Source organism: Nycticebus coucang, chromosome 9 (assembly GCF_027406575.1).
Source record: "Nycticebus coucang isolate mNycCou1 chromosome 9, mNycCou1.pri, whole genome shotgun sequence".
Classification (NCBI taxonomy): domain Eukaryota; kingdom Metazoa; phylum Chordata; class Mammalia; order Primates; family Lorisidae; genus Nycticebus; species Nycticebus coucang.
The window spans coordinates 93254690-93274875 of NC_069788.1; the positions used below are offsets into that span (position 1 = coordinate 93254690).

A 20186-nucleotide genomic window follows, 5' to 3' on the forward strand; every position below is an offset into this window, starting at 1 on the left:
TCTCCATCATAAATGAAACTCAGTTTAGCTGGATACAGGATCCAGGGTTGAAAGTTATTTTGTTTTAGGAGATTAAAAGTCGATGACCACCCTCTTCTGGCTTGAAAAGTTTCAGCAGAGAGATCTGCAGTCATTCTAATATTCTTCCCTTTGTAGGTAATGGTTTTCTTACGTCTGGCTGCTTTCAGAATTTTCTCCTTCATATTCACTTTAGTGAAGTTAATTATCATATGCCTGGGGGATGTCTTATTTGGGATGAGTCGTGCTGGGGTTCTGAAACTGTCTGCTATCTAAATTTCAGAATCTCTTGGCATGTCTGGAAAGTTCTCTTTCATAATTTCATGGAGAAGGGCCTCTGTGCTTTGTGAAGCCACTTCATCGTTTTCAGGGATTCCAATGAGGCAGATATCAGCCTTCTTTGAATTATTCCAGAGCTCTCTGAGAGAATGATCCATTTTTGCTCTCCATTTCTCTTCCCCTTTGAGAGTTTGGAAGTGTTCAAAACCTTTGTCTTCAATGTCAGAAATCCTTTCTTCTGCTTGGTCCACTATGTTACTGAGGGATTCTACTGTATTTTTCAGATCTTTGAGGGCTGAAATTCTTGCTTCAATGTGTCAAAATCTTTGGTGGTTTTGTCTTTAAATTCATTGAATTCTTGAGACAATTTTTGAATTGCTCCGAGAATTTCTAATTCCAACATTTGAATTGCTCCTTGAATTTCTAATTACAACTTTTCCTACATTCTATTAATCTTGTTTGCAATCCAAATTCTGAATTCTATTTCTCACATCTTGGCCATCTGTTTATGAATGGGATCTTCGCTTACATATGCCATATCTTTCCTTGGGGGGGCGGGTGTTGATCTACTCTGGTTATTCATTTTACCGGAGTTTTTCTGCTGATTCCACCCCATGATTATTTTATACCATTTGACTAGATGAGTGGATAAAAAAAATTGGGTTCAGGGCTCCAGGAGTAGTGATTAACCTGCCCTTTTTCCAAAAGCTGGGACTGGGGTCTGTACCTTTTCCCCTGGAGCTTTGCCGAGGACCTGTACAGTGCTATGGCCTGAGAAACTGGGGACTTGCTTGGTGTGGTGGGGATAAGTGGCTCTGTCTTGTTTTCAGCTGGTCTCTGTCTGACCCTAGTGAATCAGTTACTCTGGGTTGAAGTCTCAGCTGTGGAGAAATACCAGCAAGTAAGTCACCCCGCCCCTCACAGGCAACAGTTGGTAAAGGAAAATCAAACTTTCCTACAACCACACACCCAGAGCACCACTTGGATAGTCCTTGGATGATTGGCTCAGTTCAAAAGGTCCAAATCAATTGTCTCAGTCAGCACCTGTCTCAGGTGGGAGAGTTCAAAAGGTCTCTGGCAACTAGATTGCAGGGGTCTGCTGACAACTCAAATATGACTTGCTCCGCTGGTCCGTGTGGTCAGGAGGACCCACCCAGCAAATAGATTAGTCTGGGAAGGTTGATGCCTCCTTCCCCACCTTGCACCTCTGTCACACCCAGTCACTGATAACCCCACAGGGCTGTGACCCAGTTGCCTCCAATGAGCAGATACTCCAGGGGTTTGCACTTGCCTGAATCACAGGGAGATCTATGTCTCCTCAGCTAGGCCACTGTTCTCTGCCAGCATCCGGCAGGGGGAGGTGAGGCCTGACAACTTTGGCTGCTTGATGGAGGCTGGGACTGTTCACTCAGTTCCAGCCCCGCCCCTTATTGATGTTACTGACAGAAGAGAACAACTTTGCAGAATTTGTTTCTGTCCCAGCTAAATTCCCCTGTAGAAGAGAAGCTGTTTTGGGTTCACAGAACCTGCGCTTCAGGCCCTGTCTTTGCTGCTGCCCGGTAGTGTGTATTTGCAGCATGGTTAGCTGTGACTTCTTGCCTCCTGCCCTCCTTTGTCTAGGCTTATGATCTCCCGAGAGCCGGGTGTGTCTTAGGCTCAGTAAAGCAGTCCTCTGGGTCAGCCTGCCTTGGGAGTCGGCCGGCACTGCGCATGTGTTTTCTAGTCCCTGAGCTCCACCTAGGCCAGTACTGCCTCAGGCAAACCCTTTACTCACGGGGCCTGCGTTTCCATCCCAGATCTGTTCCACTGGTGATTGCCACCTGAAAAGATGCCCAGCCTCCTCTGGTTGCGCAAAGAGACAGGAGGCGTGACTCCGAAATATCCAGGAGTGAGCCCTATTGTTGCCAAAAATGCCGCTGCTCTGTCCATTGGGGCACCGCCACTCCTTGTGTGGTTCCCTCTCAGCCAACCATCCTCTCCTCACTCCTTTGCCGCAGAATCAGCACTGACCAGCAGCAGTGCAGGCCCTGTCCACACCTCTCAAGAAAACACCCAAGAATCTGGACTCCTGGAGGACAGGCCTCCAGATCCCAGAGTGAGAGTGGAGGGGAGTGCTGGGAGCTCAGAATTGCAGAGAATATATATCGTTTTACACAGTTTTATGCCTGGCAGGAGAGTGCTATGGCACCCTAGTAGGGGAAGTAGGCCCAGTTTTTAGAGAGGGACTCCCTCCTGTGGAGTATAATGGGAGGACTTTTGAACTCTGCTTATTTGTTTATGGGTTATTCTGAGCCATTCTTATGGGGGCAGGGACTCCCGTCCACTTGGTGATGGATTTTGTACCTTTTGTTTGTATCCTTGGGGTTGCAGCTCGCCTCAGCAGGGTTGATGTGTGTTCTTCAACCTTCTCTCTTGGCTTAGCTCTAATCTGCCAGGTTACTAGCTAAATTTCTGTCCTTTAACTCTCCTTCTGGATGGGAGCCTCTATGGAAAGCTGGCTTCAGTCAGCCATCTTGTCTCCGCCCCTCAGGGCTAGCAACATTTTCTCCATCCACAAGGGCTGATTCCAATGAGGGACCTCTGGTGTATGAAAAACATCTGGAGAGGCCTAAGGTGCTTCCTCTGCTACCAGCTCCACAGACAGGAGCCCTGTCCATGCAGTGGACACAGAACCAAAATCATGTTGAAGCCTTGGCCGGACCTTCTTGAGTCGATCTTGTGATTCTCAGGAGCCGGTGACCAGGTAGAAAGAACTCAGGAAGAAGGTGTGTCCCCAGGGCAATGCGGCTGCAGAAGGAGGGAGCAGGAGCAGAGCTGCAGGTTAGTCCCGACACTGGGGCCGAGAGGTGGGATGGCTGGGCAGCGGCGGCACTTTTGCCCATGTCTTCCGGGCATCCCCGCAGGCCAGGCCCCAACTTCCAGGACTTCAATTAGAAAGCTAATATGTCCATGATTATCGCTAACCTAACTTCAAACAGAACAAAGATCAGTTACATGGAACTGAGCTGATTTGTCATGACTTTTTGTTTGAAACATTGCTGATTCTTTTTGTGTTCTGTTTTCCTGAAGTCAAGGAAACCATTTTCTATCTTTTCTATCTTTTAAGCTATTTGTACCTTTCAGCAATATAAGTACTTATGAGCAAAATTTAAAACGTTTTTTTTTTTGTCTCTCCTTGATTTCTCCAGAGTTTGAAAACCATTTGTAAGTATTCTTAATTTCTGACAATATAGTTATTTGTTTAAGTTCTGTCATAATCTGCTTTGTTCTATAGGACATGATGAAAGGCACTGGTTATTTTACCAAGGCTTTAACTAGAATGGCATTTTCAGAGGTGTCCAGACGGCTTAAAGGAATTAAGGTTGACTTTATAAGGCCAATAAAAAGTCTGTGGGAAAGACTGGCCGGATACCTCATCAATAACATTTCCTGATCTGCAATGAGTAAAGGATGTCACTTTCTGACAGGTCTGGGAATCACAATTTGCTTTGGGATCTCAAGAGAAGAGGAATTTACCCAAGGCATATAGGTATCTAATGGCACAGATGAAACCTGGGTTCATGGAAGGCTTTCAAGTCTAACCCAATATTCCTTATAAAAGGTTCCAGCAAAGCCAATTTTAAAAGGAAGAAAAGCCTAGATGGCTAATAATTACTTTTGGTACACTTCATGCAAATAATCAGACCCAGTATACTAAAAGTATAGTTTATTTTGTGAGAAATTAGAGGGAGAAAAATGGTTCAAAAGAAAAAAAAAAAAGACTGTGGCTCACCTATATTAGATTCCAGCCTTATCTGCAATGCCAGCTCATAAAATGAGACATAGCTGTTTATTTATTTTTATTTTATTTTATTTTATTTATTTACTTTTTTTATTGTTGGGGATTCATTGAGGGTACAATAAGCCAGGTTACACTGATAAGACATAGCTGCTTAAATAAACTGATCTGTTAAATAGGACTAAGAGATTGGCCAAAGAATATAGAATTATATACAAAAGTTATATTTGCTTGGAAGCCTTAAGGCTCAACAAAGGTCACCTGTTGGCTACAATGGAAAATTTTGTGCATTATTAAATGCTATCTGCTGTGTCTATATAGATACCTCAGGAAAAATTGAGACCTGAATAAAAATTTCCCAGTAAGTGGTATGGCTGCAACATGGCCTCATACGTGGCCCCACGCCCAAGTGATACTCAGGAATATTCACTTGAATTTCCCAGAACTTTAGATCAGTTCTGTAGGGACTCTTAAAATAATGTATTATCTTAAGAATTGTGCTAAGACTATAAATAAGAATACTAATGTTCACATTGTGTGAACCTTAGCCTCAAAATCCAGAAGTTGTAAATATTTATAGGTGACTGCTAAATTGTTTTATTCTCTTACCCTGAACCTAACCTTGACTTTGTCCCTGTCAGTGTGGGAAGCCAGAAATCCACAAATGTATGCAAGGTGGCTGAGGTTATGCAGAAGCCAGATGAAAGCCCTGGGGATTTCTATGAAAGACTGTGTGAAATATACACACTGGCTAAACCATTGTATGAAGCCACAAAGCGGGGAGAAAAGGGCCAATTAAGTAGAAATCTAACCAACCAAAGCCTTCAAGAGGCAAAAGGAAAAACTGCAGGTAGCCCTGGTGCTAGGCCTCCCTGATCTGGCCAACCTTTTTGAACTGTATGTATCAAAAAGAAATAGAGATGCTGAGGGAATGCTCACCTGGAATGTAGAATCCTTGGCAAGACCAGTTGCTTATCTCTCTAAGCAACCTGATGGGGTCTCGAAAGGATGGCCCCCATTCCTAAGAACACTTGCAGACACTACCATGCTGGTGTAAGAGGCTGATAAGTTGACTTTGGGATAAAACTCAAGAATCTAGGTGCCATACACAGTGCTCACTCTTATGAACACCCAAGAGCACCATTGGTTGACCAACTCATGCCTCACCAAATATCAAAGCCCACTGTGTAAAAATCTAAGGTTAGTTATAGAGGTTGTATGGATGAGGCCATGCACTTAGAATAGAAGAAAAAAGAAAATTAAGAGTTTCTGGGGAGATACTTCTTATTCCCCTGTTGACCACCCTTGCCAAGAAAGTCAGCCAGCATTGTGTGACATGCAACCAACACAATGCTAAACAGGGACCATCCCTGCTGCCTAAAATTCAGTTCTGCAGGGAAACCCTTTTTTAAGATGTGCAAATGAACTATACTGAGTTGTCCAGGTATGGAGGAAATCAGTACTTACTAGTTCTGGTCTGCACGTACTCAGGATAGGTGGAGGCCTTCCCCACTAGGATAAAGAGGACTCATGTTGCCCAGAGAAATTATCCCACGGTTTAGATTGCCACTCCAAATTGGATCTGATAATGGACTGGCCTTTGCAACAGAGAGAGTGCAAATGACAGCCAAAGCCTTGACTATTATTTGGAAACTACGTGTGGCTTATAGGCCTCAGAGCTTGGGCAGGGTAGGGCACATGAACAGAACCATAAAAGCAAAAATTGGTAAACTCTTCCAGAAAGCAAAGCTTAATTTGGTACAGGCCTTGCCACTGGTCTTGTTCAATACTAAATGTACCTCTTCTAAGAGGTCAGGGTACTCCCCTTATGAGATAATGTATAATAGGCCTCAACTAATCTTCTGCAGTTTACCACAACTCCTAAAAGAACTGGGAGAGACTGAATTGAACAGAGAGTTAGAAGCCCTAGGAAGAATAGTAAAGAAAATCTCCACTTGGGTAATTAACCGCATTCTGTTTAGTCTTTTGTGTCTGTATACCCTTTCTTTCCAGGGGATCAAGTCTAGGTCAAGGTTCCAAACCAAGTCCCTCTCAAACCAAGGTAGAAGGGACCCTACACTGTCATCCTGACCACACCCACTGCAGATAGAAGGAATCCTTGCCTGGATCGATCACAGCAGGCTGAAGAAAGTGTTACTGCTTTAGGAAGCAAAAACGGACCCAGCCAACCCCTGCAAGGTAACTTTTGAGGCGGTCAGCATGCTCTGATCCAGCTACATATTGGGAGCTGGCTGGTCAACACATGGCCGAAGCCTGAAGAAACTCTTTGCAGGACTTATCTGAATTGGTCTTTGGACTTTGGGAAAGTGGGAGGCGTGGGAAAGTGCTGTGCACCCACAGCACTAATATAGGACAAAAGGTGATTCTTTTATATCTTATATGAATGCTAAGGCACCCACAAAGGAACTTGCACTCATAAGCTGATACAATATTCACTATGTGACACAGAGAAAGGTGAAAACCCATATGTATATTACAACTCCACGGAACCCTCCACCATGGTACATTAAAGCCTGGGTAGAGGACCCGAGAAGAATCACAGTTCTTGAAATCTGAATGCTGGTCCAGACCAGGGAAATAGGAAAGCCTAGCCAGGTGACTCTGAAGTTTAATGCTGTGTGAATGTGTTGCAGCAGAAGGAACTGGGAAAGATAGGACAGATCAGAAATACCTCTGTGCCTTAGATTTTGCAGAAAACTGGCATGAGGTCGAATGTGAAAGGTGAAAATGTGTGATAGAAGGCACCTGAGACAGTGAGGACTGCAGCAAAAGAAATACTGTGCTCAGAAAGAGTAATGGAAGGCAGCACCTGTGGCTCAAAGGAGTAGGGCGCCGGCCCCATGTGCCGGAGGTGGCGGGTTCAAACCCAGCCCAGGCCAAAAACTGCAAAAAAAAAAAAAAAAAAAAAAAAAAAAAAGAGTAATGGACACAGATTGCTCTGGGGGTCCGTGTAACCCCTAGAGCTAGTCTTACAAATTAATAACCAAGTAAAAGTCATATGAGTCATACTAACGAAAAACACAAACATTGGGGCAGCACCTGTGGTTCAAGGGGTAGGGCGCCGGTCCCATATGCCGAGGGTGGCGGGTTCAAACCCAGCCCCGGCCAAACTGCAACAAAAAAAAAAAAAAAAAAATACCCGGGCGTTGTGGCGGGCGCCTGTAGTCCCAGCTGCTCGGGAGGCTGAGGCAAGAGAATCGTGTAAGCCCAAGAGTTAGAGGTTGCTGTGAGCCGTGTGGTGCCACGGCACTCTACCCGAGGGCGGTACTGAGACTCTGTCTCTACAAAAAAAAAAAAAAAAAAAAAAAACACAAACATTGGTCCATGTCTCAGTGTAGCCCTCAAAACCTGTGGAGAGACTAGTTTTCAACCCTTAAAGAATTTAAAACCTGGATCCAGGAGGGAGGCGGAGCAAGATGGCAGCCGAGTAACAGCTTCCTTGCATCTGGGCACCGTGAGTCTGGGGAGATAGGACTCCAGGCATCTCTGGCTGGTGGGATCTGCCTATCATCACCCCTGAGAGGATACAGGGAGTCAGTGAGAGACTTCTGGACCCCAAGAGGAGGACTAAAACAGTGGAAAACCGGCAAGTGGTCGCGTGTGTTCAATCCGTCTAAACCCGCCCGCAACTGTAAGTTCAGTAGCAGCGAGACCGCAAACCAGAAAGGCCTTACCTGTGAACTGTTTTGGAGTCTTTGGACTTGGCACTCAGCTGAACTGCCTTGGGGAGAGCCTGAGCGGGAGTGCGGAGAACTTTGGCCTTTGTCTAGGGCCCCAGTCTGAGCCGCTGAGACAGACGGAGCTAATAGTGTTTGGCTCTGGGTCACAGGCAGACATTGTGAGCGATCTGCCCTGGCAAGGTCCGCCCTCAGGGTCTCAGAGCTGGAATTTGGTGGGAGCTGGTAACCCAGCGACCAAGTAGCCTAAGGGCGGGGTCTGAGCCGCCTTGCAGCCCTAACCCTCGGGGGCAGAGGGAGACCAGTTTTGACACACAGGGTAAGTGGATAGCCACTTCAGCAGTGATTCCAGCGACAAGCACTTCCCTGAGAAAGCTTCTGCTCAGTAAGTGAACAAGTTCAAAGTGCCTTTTAAGTGGGCTGAAGAGAGATTTAGGGTGTCTACCTGCTGGGGTTTGAGAAACTAGCAGCCTCCAGTCGTATCAGAACTGTGATTAACATCTCATACCCCAGAAGACCACGTGTTGCCCAGACAATATTCAATAACATATACATACTGCTTTGTTTTTGGTTGTGTTTTTTTTTTTTTTTTTTTTTTGGTTTGGTTGTTTTTTTTTGTTTATTTTGATGTTGTGGATTGTTGTTTTGTTTTTTAAGTTCAACCTTTTCCATACAGATCCTTTTTCTTTCTCAATTTTTCTAGTTTAATTATAATTTCCCATTGCTGCCTATTTCAATAATTAGAACTTCATTTTTGTTAGTGTTTCTACCGCTATTATTTGGTTTTTCCAGCCAATTTTATCCCGTAAAGTTTTCTGTTTGCTTGTTTTGGTTTGATTTATAGCATTTTTGTCTTTCCTCTCTACTTGGTGGAGGTGGGGTACTGTGTCTGATCAGGTTAGCAAAGACCTGCTGACCTCAAGGGAACCACCCAACTGGGCACCCCCAGAAGGTTTTTTTTTTTTTTTTAAGGTTGTATCAAAGTACCCTACTGTACACCTATATTGCTCTGTCTCCCTCTTTCTGTGCCTCTCTTCTTTTTGTCAATATCCCTTTTACCCACCCCCTCTCCTTTCTCTATTTTTCTTTTTCTTTCCTTATCACTCGGTCCTCCTTTCTTTCATCCCTTTTTTGCTCTTAAACCTTCTCACCCTTCTGGTTCTGTAACCCTTAGTCCACAGGCACGAGAACTTAAAGAGCAAGAGGAAGTGAAAGGAAAATTAGGGCAAGGAAACAGATAAAAGAAATCACCCATGAGGAAGAATCAGCAGAAAACTCCAGGCAACATGAAGAACCAGTCCAGAACAACCCCACCAAGGGACCATGAGGTAGCTACTGCAGATGATTCCACCTGTAAAGAAATGTTAGGAATGACAGAAAGGGAATTTAGAATACACATGTTGAAAACAATGAAAGAAATGATGGAAACAACGAAGGAAACTGCTAATAAAGTGGAAAATAACCAAAAGGAAATCCAAAAACAGAATCAAATCAGAGATGAACGATATGAAGAATATAAAAAGGATATAGCAGAGCTGAAGGAAATGAAACAGTCAATCAGGGAACTTAAAGATGCAATGGAAAGTATCAGCAACAGGTTAGACCATGCAGAAGAAAGAATTTCAAAGGTAGAAGACAAAGTTTTTGAGATAACTCAGATAGTAAAAGAGGCAGAAAAGAAGAGAGAGAAAGCAGAACGTTCACTGTCAGAATTATGGGACTTTATGAAGCGTTCCAACATACGAGTTATAGGAATTCCAGAAGGGGAAGAAGAATGCCCCAGAGGAATGGAAGCCATACTAGAGAATATTATAAAAGAAAATTTCCCAAATATCACCAAAGATTCTGACACACTGCTTTCAGAGGGATATCGGACCCCAGGTCGCCTCAACTCTAACCGAGCTTCTCCAAGACACATTGTGATGAACCTGTCCAAAGTCAAGACAAAAGAAAAGATTCTGCAAGCTGCCAGGAGTAAGCGCCAGTTGACCTACAGGGGCAAATCCATCAGAGTGACCGCAGACTTCTCTAATGTAACTTTCCAAGCAAGAAGACAATGGTCATCTACCTTTAATCTACTTAAACAGAACAATTTTCAGCCCAGAATTCTGTACCCTGCTAAGCTAAGCTTCAAAATTGATGGAGAAATCAAATCATTTACGGATATACAAACATTGAGGAAATTCGCCACAACAAGACCAGCTCTACAGGAAATACTTCAACCTGTTCTGCACACTGACCACCACAATGGATCAGCAGCAAAGTTAGAACTCAGAAATTAAAGGACAGAACCTAACCTCCACACTGATGCAAAAGATAAAACTAAGCAATGGACTCTCACCAAATAAGACGAATAGAATACTACCACACTTATCAATTATCTCAATAAATGTTAATGGCTTGAATTCCCCACTGAAGAGACATAGATTGGTTGACTGGATTAAAAAACACAAGCCATCCATTTGCTGTCTGCAAGAATCACACCTGGCTTCAAAAGACAAATTAAAGCTCCGAGTCAAGGGTTGGAAGACAATTTTTCAGGCAAATGGAATTCAGAAGAAAAGAGGAGTTGCAATCTTATTTTCAGATACATGTGGATTTAAAGCAACTAAAGTCAAAAAAGACAAAGATGGTCACTTTATATTGGTCAAGGGAAAAATACAACAAGAAGACATTTCAATTCTAAATATCTATGCACCCAATTTAAATGCTCCCAGATTCTTGAAACAGAGCTTACTCAGTCTGAGCAATATGATATCTGATAATACCATAATAACAGGGGACCTTAACACTCCTCTTACAGAGCTGGACAGATCCTCTAAACAGAAATTAAACAAGGATATAAGAGACTTAAATGAGACCCTAGAACAACTGTGCTTGATAGACGCATATAGAACACTCCATCCCAAAGATAAAGAATATACATTCTTCTCATCACCCCATGGAACATTCTCCAAAATTGATCATATCCTGGGACACAAAACAAATATCAACAGAATCAAAAGAATTGAAATTTTACCTTGTATCTTCTCAGACCATAAGGCACTAAAGGTGGAACTCAACTCTAACAAAAATGCTCGACCCCACCCAAAGGCATGAAAATTAAACAATCTTCTGTTGAATAACAGATGGGTGAAGGAAGAAATAAAACAGGAAGTTATTAACTTCCTTGAGCACAACAACAATGAAGACACAAGCTACCAAAACCTGTGGGATACTGCAAAAGCAGTTTTGAGAGGAAAATTCATCGCTTCAGATGCCTACATTCGAAAAACTGAAAGAGAGCACATCAACAATCTCACAAGAGATCTTATAGAATTGGAAAAAGAAGAACAATCTAAGCCAAAACTCAGTAGAAGAAAAGAAATATCCAAAATCAAATCAGAGATCAATGAAATTGAAAACAAAAGAATGATTCAGAAAATTATTTAACATGGAGTTGGTTTTTTGAAAAAATAAATAAAATAGATAAACTATTGGCCAGACCAACGAGGAATAGAAAAGTAAAATCTCTAGTAACCTCAATCAGAAATGATAAAGGGGAAATAACAACTGATCCCACAGAGATACAGGAGATCATCTCTGAATACTACCAGAAACTCTATGCCCAGAAATTTGACAATGTGAAAGAAATGGATCAATATTTGGAATCACGCCCTCTCCCTAGACTCAGCCAGGAAGAAATAGACCTCCTGAACAGACCAATTTTAAGCACTGAGATCAAAGAAACAATAAAAAAGCTTCCAACCAAAAAATGCCCTGGTCCAGATGGCTTCACTCCAGAATTCTATCAAACCTTCAAGGAAGAGCTTATTCCTGTTCTGCAGAAATTATTCCAAAAAATTGAGGAAGAAGGAATCTTCCCCAACACATTCTATGAAGCAAACATCACCCTGATACCAAAACCAGGAAAAGACCCAAACAAAAAGGAGAATTTCAGACCAATCTCACTCATGAACATAGACGCAAAAATTCTCAATAAAATCCTAGCCAATAGATTACAGTTTATCATCAAAAAGTCATTCATCATGATCAAGTAGGCTTCATCCCAGGGATGCAAGGCTGGTTTAACATACGCAAGTCTATAAACGTTATCCACCATATTAACAGAGGCAAAAATAAAGATCACATGATCCTCTCAATAGATGCAGAAAAAGCATTTGATAAAATCCAGCATCCTTTTCTAATTAGAACACTGAAGAGTATAGGTGGCACATTTCTAAAACTGATTGAAGCTATCTATGACAAACCCACAGCCAATATTTTACTGAATGGAGTTAAACTGAAAGCTTTTCCTCTTAGAACTGGAACCAGACAAGGTTGTCCTCTGTCACCTTTACTATTCAACGTAGTGCTGGAAGTTCTAGCCAATACAATTAGGCAAGACGAGGAAATAAAGGGAATCCAAATGGGAGCAGAGGAGGTCAAACTCTGCCTCTTTGCTGACGACATGATCTTATACTTAGAGAACCCCAAAGACTCAACCACAAGACTCCTAGAAGTCATCAAAAAATACAGTAATGTTTCAGGATATAAAATCAATGTCCACAAGTCAGTAGCCTTTGTGTACACCAATAACACTCAAGATGAGAAGCTAATTAAGGACACAACCCCCTTCACCATAGTCTCAAAGAAAATGAAATACCTAGTAATATACCTAACGAAGGAGGTGAAGGACCTCTATAAAGAAAACTATGAAATCCTCAGAAAGGAAATAGCAGAGGATATTAACAAATGGAAGAACATACCATGCTCATGGATGGGAAGAATCAACATTGTTAAAATGTCTATACTTCCCAAAGCAATCTACCTATTCAATGCCATTCCTATCAAAATACCAACATCGTACTTTCAAGATTTGGAAAAAATGATTCTGCGTTTTGTATGGAACCGGAAAAAAACCCGTATAGCTAAGGCAGTTCTCTGTAACAAAAATAAAGCTGGGGGCATCAGCATACCAGATTTTAGTCTGTACTACAAAGCCATAGTGCTCAAGACAGCATGGTACTGGCACAAAAACAGAGACATAGACACTTGGAATCGAATTGAAAACCAAGAAATGAAACTAACATCTTACAACCACCTAATCTTTGATAAACCAAACAAGAACATACCTTGGGGGAAAGACTCCCTATTCAATAAATGGTGTTGGGAGAACTGGATGTCTACATGTAAAAGACTGAAACTGGACCCACACCTTTCCCCACTCACAAAAATTGATTCAAGATGGATAAAGGACTTAAACTTAAGGCATGAAACAGTAAAAATCCTCCAAGAAAGCATAGGAAAAACACTGGAAGATACTGGCCTGGGGAAAGACTTCATGAAGAAGACTGCCATGGCAATTGCAACAACAACAAAAATAAACAAATGGGACTTCATTAAACTGAAAAGCTTCTGTACAGCTAAGGACACAATAACCAAAGCAAAGAGACAACCTACACAATGGGAAAGGATATTTGCATATTTTCAATCAGACAAAAGCTTGATAACTAGGATCTATAGAGAACTCAAATTAATCCACATGAAAAAAAGCCAACAATCCCTTATATCAATGGGCAAGAGACATGAATAGAACTTTCTCTAAAGACGACAGACGAATGGCTAACAAACACATGAAAAAATGTTCATCATCTCTATATATTAGAGAAATGCAAATCAAAACAACCCTGAGATATCATCTAACCCCAGTGAGAATGGCCCACATCACAAAATCTCAAAACTGCAGATGCTGGCGTGGATGTGGAGAGAAGGGAACACTTTTACACTGCTGGTGGGACTGCAAACTACTACAACCTTTCTGGAAGGAAGTATGGAGAAACCTCAAAGCACTCAACCTAGACCTCCCATTCGATCCTGCAATCCCATTACTGGGCATCTACCCAGAAGGAAAAAAATCCTTTTATCATAAGGACACTTGTACTAGACTGTTTATTGCAGCTCAATTTACAATCGCCAAAATGTGGAAACAGCCTAAATGCCCACCAACCCAGGAATGGATTAACAAGCTGTGGTATATGTATACCATGGAATACTATTCAGCCATTAAAAAAAATGGAGACTTTACATCCTTCGTATTAACCTGGATGGAAGTGGAAGACATTATTCTTAGTAAAGCATCACAAGAATGGAGAAGCATGAATCCTATGTACTCAATCTTGATATGAGGACAATTAATGACAATTAAGGTTATGGGGGGGAAGCAGAAAGAGGGATGGAGGGAGGGGGATGGGGCCTTAGTGTGTATCACACTTTATGGGGGCAAGACATGATTGCAAGAGGGACTTTACCTAACAATTGCAATCAGTGTAACTGGCTTATTGTACCCTCAATGAATCCCCAACAATAAAAAAAAAAAAAAAGAATTTAAAACGTTACTAGGAGGTATACTAGTCATCATCAGAGTTAGATAAATTATTCCCTGTCTCATCCCACTAGTAGTCAGAGCTATATGCTGGATAATTGGGACATATGTCAATCAAAAAAAAGAAAATAAAACCGTATCACAGTGTTCTATGTGAAACACTACCGTTCCTGTAGGAGCAAGCCGATAATGAGACCCCAAATTAAAATATATATGGAGGCTTGGCTCCTGTTGCTCAGTGGTTAGAGTGCCGGCCACATGCACCAGGGCTGGCGGGTTTGAACCCTACCCAGGCCTGCTAATCAATAATGACCAAAAAAAAAAAAAAAGCCAGGTGTTGTGGCAGGTGCCTGTAGTGCCAGCTTAAAATCGCTTAAGCCTGAGAGTTTGAGGTTGCTGTGAGCTGTGACACCATGGCACTCTACTGAGGGCGACATAGTGAAACTCTGTCTCAAAATAAAATATATATGTAGTTTCAAAAGGGTGGATTGAGAGAAGATACCCAGAAAAAGTAAGGTCTAAGAGAACAGAGGTCTTCTCAAGGAGACCCCATGGATATACCTGTGAGGTCCTCCCCGTGGTGACTCAGCTCTTAGAAATTTGTAGATGGGGCTCAGTGCCCATAGCACAGTGGTGACAGCATCAGCCACATGCACTAAAGCTGGTGGGTTCTAATCCAGCCCAGGCCAGCTAAACAACAGTGACAACTGCAACAAAAAAAATAGCCGAGTGTTGTGGCAGGTGCCTGTAGTCCCAGGTACTTGGGAGGCTGAGGCAAGAGAATTGCTTAAGCCCAAGAGTTTGAGGTTGCTATGAGCTGTGATGCCACGGCACTCTACCAAGGGTGACATAGTAAGACTCTATCTCCAATAAATAAATAAACAAACAAATAAATAAATTTATAGAAACTTAACTTCCTGGGACCTAGAAACTAATGCTTGCTTCCACTTCTGTAAAAGCCCACAGGTTCTGTAAAAGCTGGAGCCAGCTTCTCCAGTTTGATTTAAACTGACCAGTGAGAAAGTTAGCCATGGGCTGGAACTTTTTGACTGGAGATTAAAAGGAGAAGACTGAGCCAGTTGGGGAGTGCGACCATTTTGAATTCTTCTGTGCTATAGCTCCGCCAGCTGAAATAAAACTCTTCCTCTTTTAAACACAGTGTCTGGGTGTTAGTTCTCTCTATTAGGCCTCGTCTTCCTGCAACAGCACCAGCTTGTTATGGTCTAAGAGGTGCTGCATGAGCTAAGTGTTGATGAACAACTGGAAATAAGCACCTAGAGGAAGGTTGAAAAGGGTGCTATAGGCATGAACTTGAGTGTCCATCAGTATACCTGGAGTAAAGATGGAGAGGGGCTGGGAAGACAGACAAGAAATTGATTAGCTAGCCTGGGGAAGATCCAGACACTGACTCTACTAAAAATAGAAAAACTAGCGGGATGTTGTGGTGGACACCTCTAGTCCTAGCTACTCAGGAAGCTGAGGCGAGAAGATCTCTTGAGCCCAAGAGACTGAGGTTGCTGTGAGCCTATGATGATGCCACCAGCACCGTACCTAGGGCAATAGAATGAGAATCTGTCTCAAAAAAATAATAATAATTTTTAAAAACATAAAATAAAAAATACAATATGTCACAATTTCCTTCCTTTTAAAGGCTGAATAATATTCCACTATCTGTATATACCACATATGGGGGGTGTGTGTGTCATAAAACAGCTTCCAATGTATATACCACATTTTGTTTATCTTTTTTTTTTAATGTAATAGTTTCTTTTTCTTTTTTTTTGCAGTTTCTGGCTGGGGCTAGGTTTGAACCCACCATCTCCGGCATATGGGGCTGGCGCCCTACTCCTTTGAGCCACAGTCACCACCCTCTTTCTTTCTTTTTTTTTTGAGACAGAGCCTCAAGCTGTCGCCCTGGGTAGAGTGCCTTAGCATCACAGCTCACAGCAACCTCCAACTCCTGGGCTCAAGTGATTCTATTGCCTCTGCCTCCCGAGTAGCTGGGACTATAGGCGCCTGCCACAATACCCGGCTATTTTTTTTGGTTGCAGCCATCATTGTTGTTTGGCGGGCCCAGACTGAATTCGAATCCGCCAGCTCAGGTCTATGTGGCTGGTGCCTTAGCCACTTGAGCCACAGGAGCTGAGCCTTATTTTATCTTTCTATTCATCAATGGACATTTGAGTTGCTTCCACCTATGATGATGCCAGGGCACGCTACACAAGGTGACAAAGTGACACTCTGTCTCAAAAAAAAAGAAAGAAAGAAAAGAAACAAAAAAGAAATTGGAAGGGTCCTGTGATTCAACTGAAGGAATGTGAACTTCATCTGAGAGCTTTGGGAGTCCTGAGGAGTGAGAGGAAGCCCTGAGCAGACAGCATTGGAAGGATGACCCAGGCAGTGTTTGGGTGGAAGATGAAGGTGGAGAAGGAGGTCCTTAGGGACCACATGTCATAGCTGTGTAAGGGCAATCAAAGCTGGGGTAGGAGAATTCAAGGAATTGGAAGTGGTAGACTCACCAGGACATGCTACCTGATCGAATACAAAAGATGCAATGAGAGGGAGGGATTCAAAATGATTCCTGGATTTCTTTTTTCTGGCATGGACAACTAACTGCCTAACTGTGACATTAACAGAAAGAAGCATTACAAAGAGAGACGGATGAGTAGCTTGGCATTACAATGCTAAGTAGGAGGGGGCTGAGAGGCAGCTCTAAGCAGAGGTCCGTGACAGAGTGAACACAGCCCCAGGAATGGGAGGGGGGAAATATGCATGGACAGGGAGAGCTGGGAGCTATCAGCTTGTAAGTGGCTAGAGACACTGACTGGGACAGCAGAGGGCAAGAGGGGCAGGGGGCATTTAGGGAGTACATGAAACAAGAGGTTTATAGGGAGCAGATGGAAAAAATGTCCATCAAAGGAGGGTAGAAAACTAGAAAGAGTAGTGCTACAGCAAGAGAGAAAATCAAGGTATGGGAGCACTCGTGCCACAGGACTAAAGGTCCAAAAACACAAAGTAGGATCAAAAAGAAAAGCATAGCTTGATTTGGAGTATGGCTATATTTAGTGACTTTAGCCTGGGTAGTTTGGTCAGGAGAACAGAGTGGGTAAGAGAATGTGAATAAAAGCATATGTACAACTTCTGAATTATATTGTTTAGAGGGGGCTGTCTGCCCTCCACCTCCTTGCTTCTCCTTCCTACAGGCAGGAACAGAAGGTGATGTTGAGACAGCTTTGACTATGCAGAAGAGAGAGCAATAAGATGGAAGGAACCTGGGTTCCTGAATGACCCTGTAGAGCAGAGTTGTTTACTTGTCTTTTGAGCAAATGTGTTTTAGGATCTTTTTGTTATACCTTAGCCTTTGCCCTAAGATAGATAATAATAATTTTAGTACTGATAGTAATATTTATTGAAAGCTTACTGTGTATCGGGCATTGTTCTAAAAACTTTACATGTACCTTCTTATTTAATCCACACAAAACTCCTAGATGAGAGCTGTTATCCCTATTTTACAGGAAAGGAAGTGCAAGAAGATTTAGTTCTTTGCCTAAAGACTCATAGGTACTTGGTGGACAAATATAGGTTTGAGATCATACTCTCTCAGTCATTCTGCTTTACAAAGCACAACTTTTTACAATTCTGTGCAGTCAAAAAGATACCACAAAGTTTTCCAGAGAGCCGTGCCTGAATGCTAACCTCAAAGTTGCTAAAAGTTCAAGGCAAATCATTTAGCTTCCCTATCATCCAGTTTCTTCCAAGAGAACATGGGAAGGAGACCCAAACTACAGACCTCATGGAGTGTCTGGACCATTAAAGCAAATTCAAGCATGTTTAAGAAAGCTTTGAAAGCTATAACATGTGGCATAAGTGAAATATTTCCTCAAGGCAAGTTGGGAAATCCTTAAAGCCAAAATAACAAAATGCACTTTTTTCTGTTGTTTTTAATGCAAATACCATCTAGCAATTTGGCCCATCTCCTGGAAAGGCTGGGAAATCTGTCAAGGAGAGGGATACATTTGGTTTTGTGCATCTGTCATGCTTAACAGAAAAAGAGAGATATTAATTGAAATTAATTAAAAGAGCACATACCTGCGTACCTGGTGTGTGCACACACACAGCATATGTGCACACACACGTAGGCTCTCAGGAGAAGACACCCATTATTATCAAGATAGCAGCAACAACAATCTGCAATGCCCTTGAGAATCAGGCAGAAGGGCCAAGGGGTGCAAATGCTCTCAGTGAAAGAGAGGTGGGGACCTTGGCAAACCAGCAGCTCCAGCTTCAACTTGCTCTGCTAAAAAGTGAGCCCCACGTTAACAGACCTTTCACATTTAAGAGTGAATTTCCCAATTTTCCAGGAATGTTCACATTTATAAATAAAACATGTGAGGGGCCACCAGTTGGCCCAGCACTGGCGCTGGAAGTAACATCTGACTCCCTGAGAGCCTTCCTCATAATTATGTAAAAGCCACGGTGTAGCTTTCTGCGGCTAACTTCATCCTGCCCTGTCTGGCCCTGCCTTGCCCCTCACCACCTTCCCTTTCTTTATTCCCCAGCTTCACTCCACCCCTTAGGTGAAGCTAGCTTTCCTTTTCTTCCCACTCCCCGCCCCTCCTTTCTTTCCTTTTCACTTGCACCTAGTTGCCTTGAAGGCACAATCAAGCAGCTTCCCTCCCCTGCCTGCCAATCAATGCCAACATTTTTCTTTCTGCCAACATAATCTCACTCTGCTGCCTGCCCCAAGCACACTGATAACCTTTGCAATTCCACATGGTTCTTATAAAGCATGTTAGCTCTCAATCATCCGTAACCCAGGAGGGTGGCAGGGAAACAGATAATCCTAGAGAAGAGACCCTCAAAGTCACCTGGCTCTGCCTTTAGCACTGGGCAGCACACAGGTCTGTAGCATGCTGCTGCAGTCGCCCGTGCCATGTTGGTGCTGGCACCCCAAATGGACTCTGAGACATGCTAACTCACAGCTTGGAGACAGCCTTGGAGAAGATTTACAGAGCTCTGCTCCAGTCCACGTGGGGGTAACCAGCCTGGCTGATGCCACACCTCCACCTCTCATTTCTCAAAGGCAGGGAGAGACTTGGAGCCCTGTACGTATCCAGGAAATTCCAACCAGCTGATAGCTCTCTTCTGCTGCAGCCTGGGGTCCCTTGCCCCCATTGCCACCCCTAGTGTGGGCCATTAATGCCATCACCTTGTCCCCAGAAAGCCTGTGGTTCAAAGGTCTACAGCTTCCTTTTCACTTTCACATGACCTTGGGGTTGGATCAAAGGTCCCAAGGGTGACAGGAGAAAAAGGAGAAGCACTACCCACACCTGATGGATTATGTCAGTCAGCAGGCCCTACCTGAGCTGAGCCCCAACTTTTCAAGGAGAGGGCCAGATGAGCCCCAGAGGAGAATTTCAGGAAATTTTCTGCCCTGCTAATTGGTGTTACCCTGCCAGCCCTTGGAGGGGGGGACTCCTCTGGTGGGGCAGGCTTGCCAAAATTGGGTGTGCGATGTCACCTGGGGCAGAGGGAGGGGCTGTGCTGAGTTCCCCTCCCTCCTGACTTACTGTTTGTTTGGGCGTCTGGACTAGGGCTGCACGCTGTTCTCTTTGTTTCCACAGCCTTGCAAAATGTGTGCTTCGCTTAAAAAGGCATAAAGGTCCCCTTTCTTTCAAGGGTTATTCTGCAAGGGCTTGAGTCAGTGCCAGCCCCAGGCACTGACAGTGGCAGCTTCCTGCTCCCACAGCCTGTGCTCACATGGCCCTTGCAGCTGGGAGGGAGTCTGCCCCAGTTCTTAAAGCTGCAGAGCTGCTGGCAGCTCACTGCTCCCACAGCCTGTGCTCACGTGGCCCTTGCAACAACGTGGCAGCCTGCCCCAGTTCTTAAAGCTGCAGAGCTGCTGGTGTCTGCCTAGGCCCTGCAACCCCAGTTCTTCTTTCTGAAGGTACCCCGTCTTCCCGGGCAACAGTGCAGCATAATGCAAGGATTCAGCTGGATAATTATGAAAAATTCTGATGTCTGGGTCACAGCCCCGGAAATTCTGATG

At 43.4% G+C, this 20186-nt stretch overlaps 1 protein-coding gene and 1 long non-coding RNA gene across 7 annotated transcripts in view; one reads left to right on the forward strand and one right to left on the reverse strand.

The window, feature by feature from the left end:
- The window catches only part of DGLUCY (D-glutamate cyclase), a 130315-nt gene extending 110406 nt beyond the window's left edge, over positions 1–19909 (reverse strand). For 3 of the 6 annotated variants that reach the window (XM_053602332.1, XM_053602327.1, XM_053602331.1), the window contains exons 1-2: positions 19708–19909; positions 18227–18434 (exon numbers count right to left, since the gene is read on the reverse strand). The gene's annotated coding sequence lies outside the window, so the exon portion shown is untranslated. The remainder of the gene's footprint in view (positions 1–18226; positions 18435–19707) is intronic. The other 3 variants (XM_053602329.1, XM_053602330.1, XM_053602328.1) reach the window with 2 other exon arrangements.
- LOC128593929 (uncharacterized) lies at positions 1073–15443 on the forward strand. Its single transcript, XR_008382425.1, has 4 exons — positions 1073–1198; positions 3765–3826; positions 6089–6274; positions 15097–15443. It is a non-coding gene; the product is annotated as an uncharacterized LOC128593929 (long non-coding RNA).
- Positions 19910–20186: the final 277 nt, after the last annotated feature.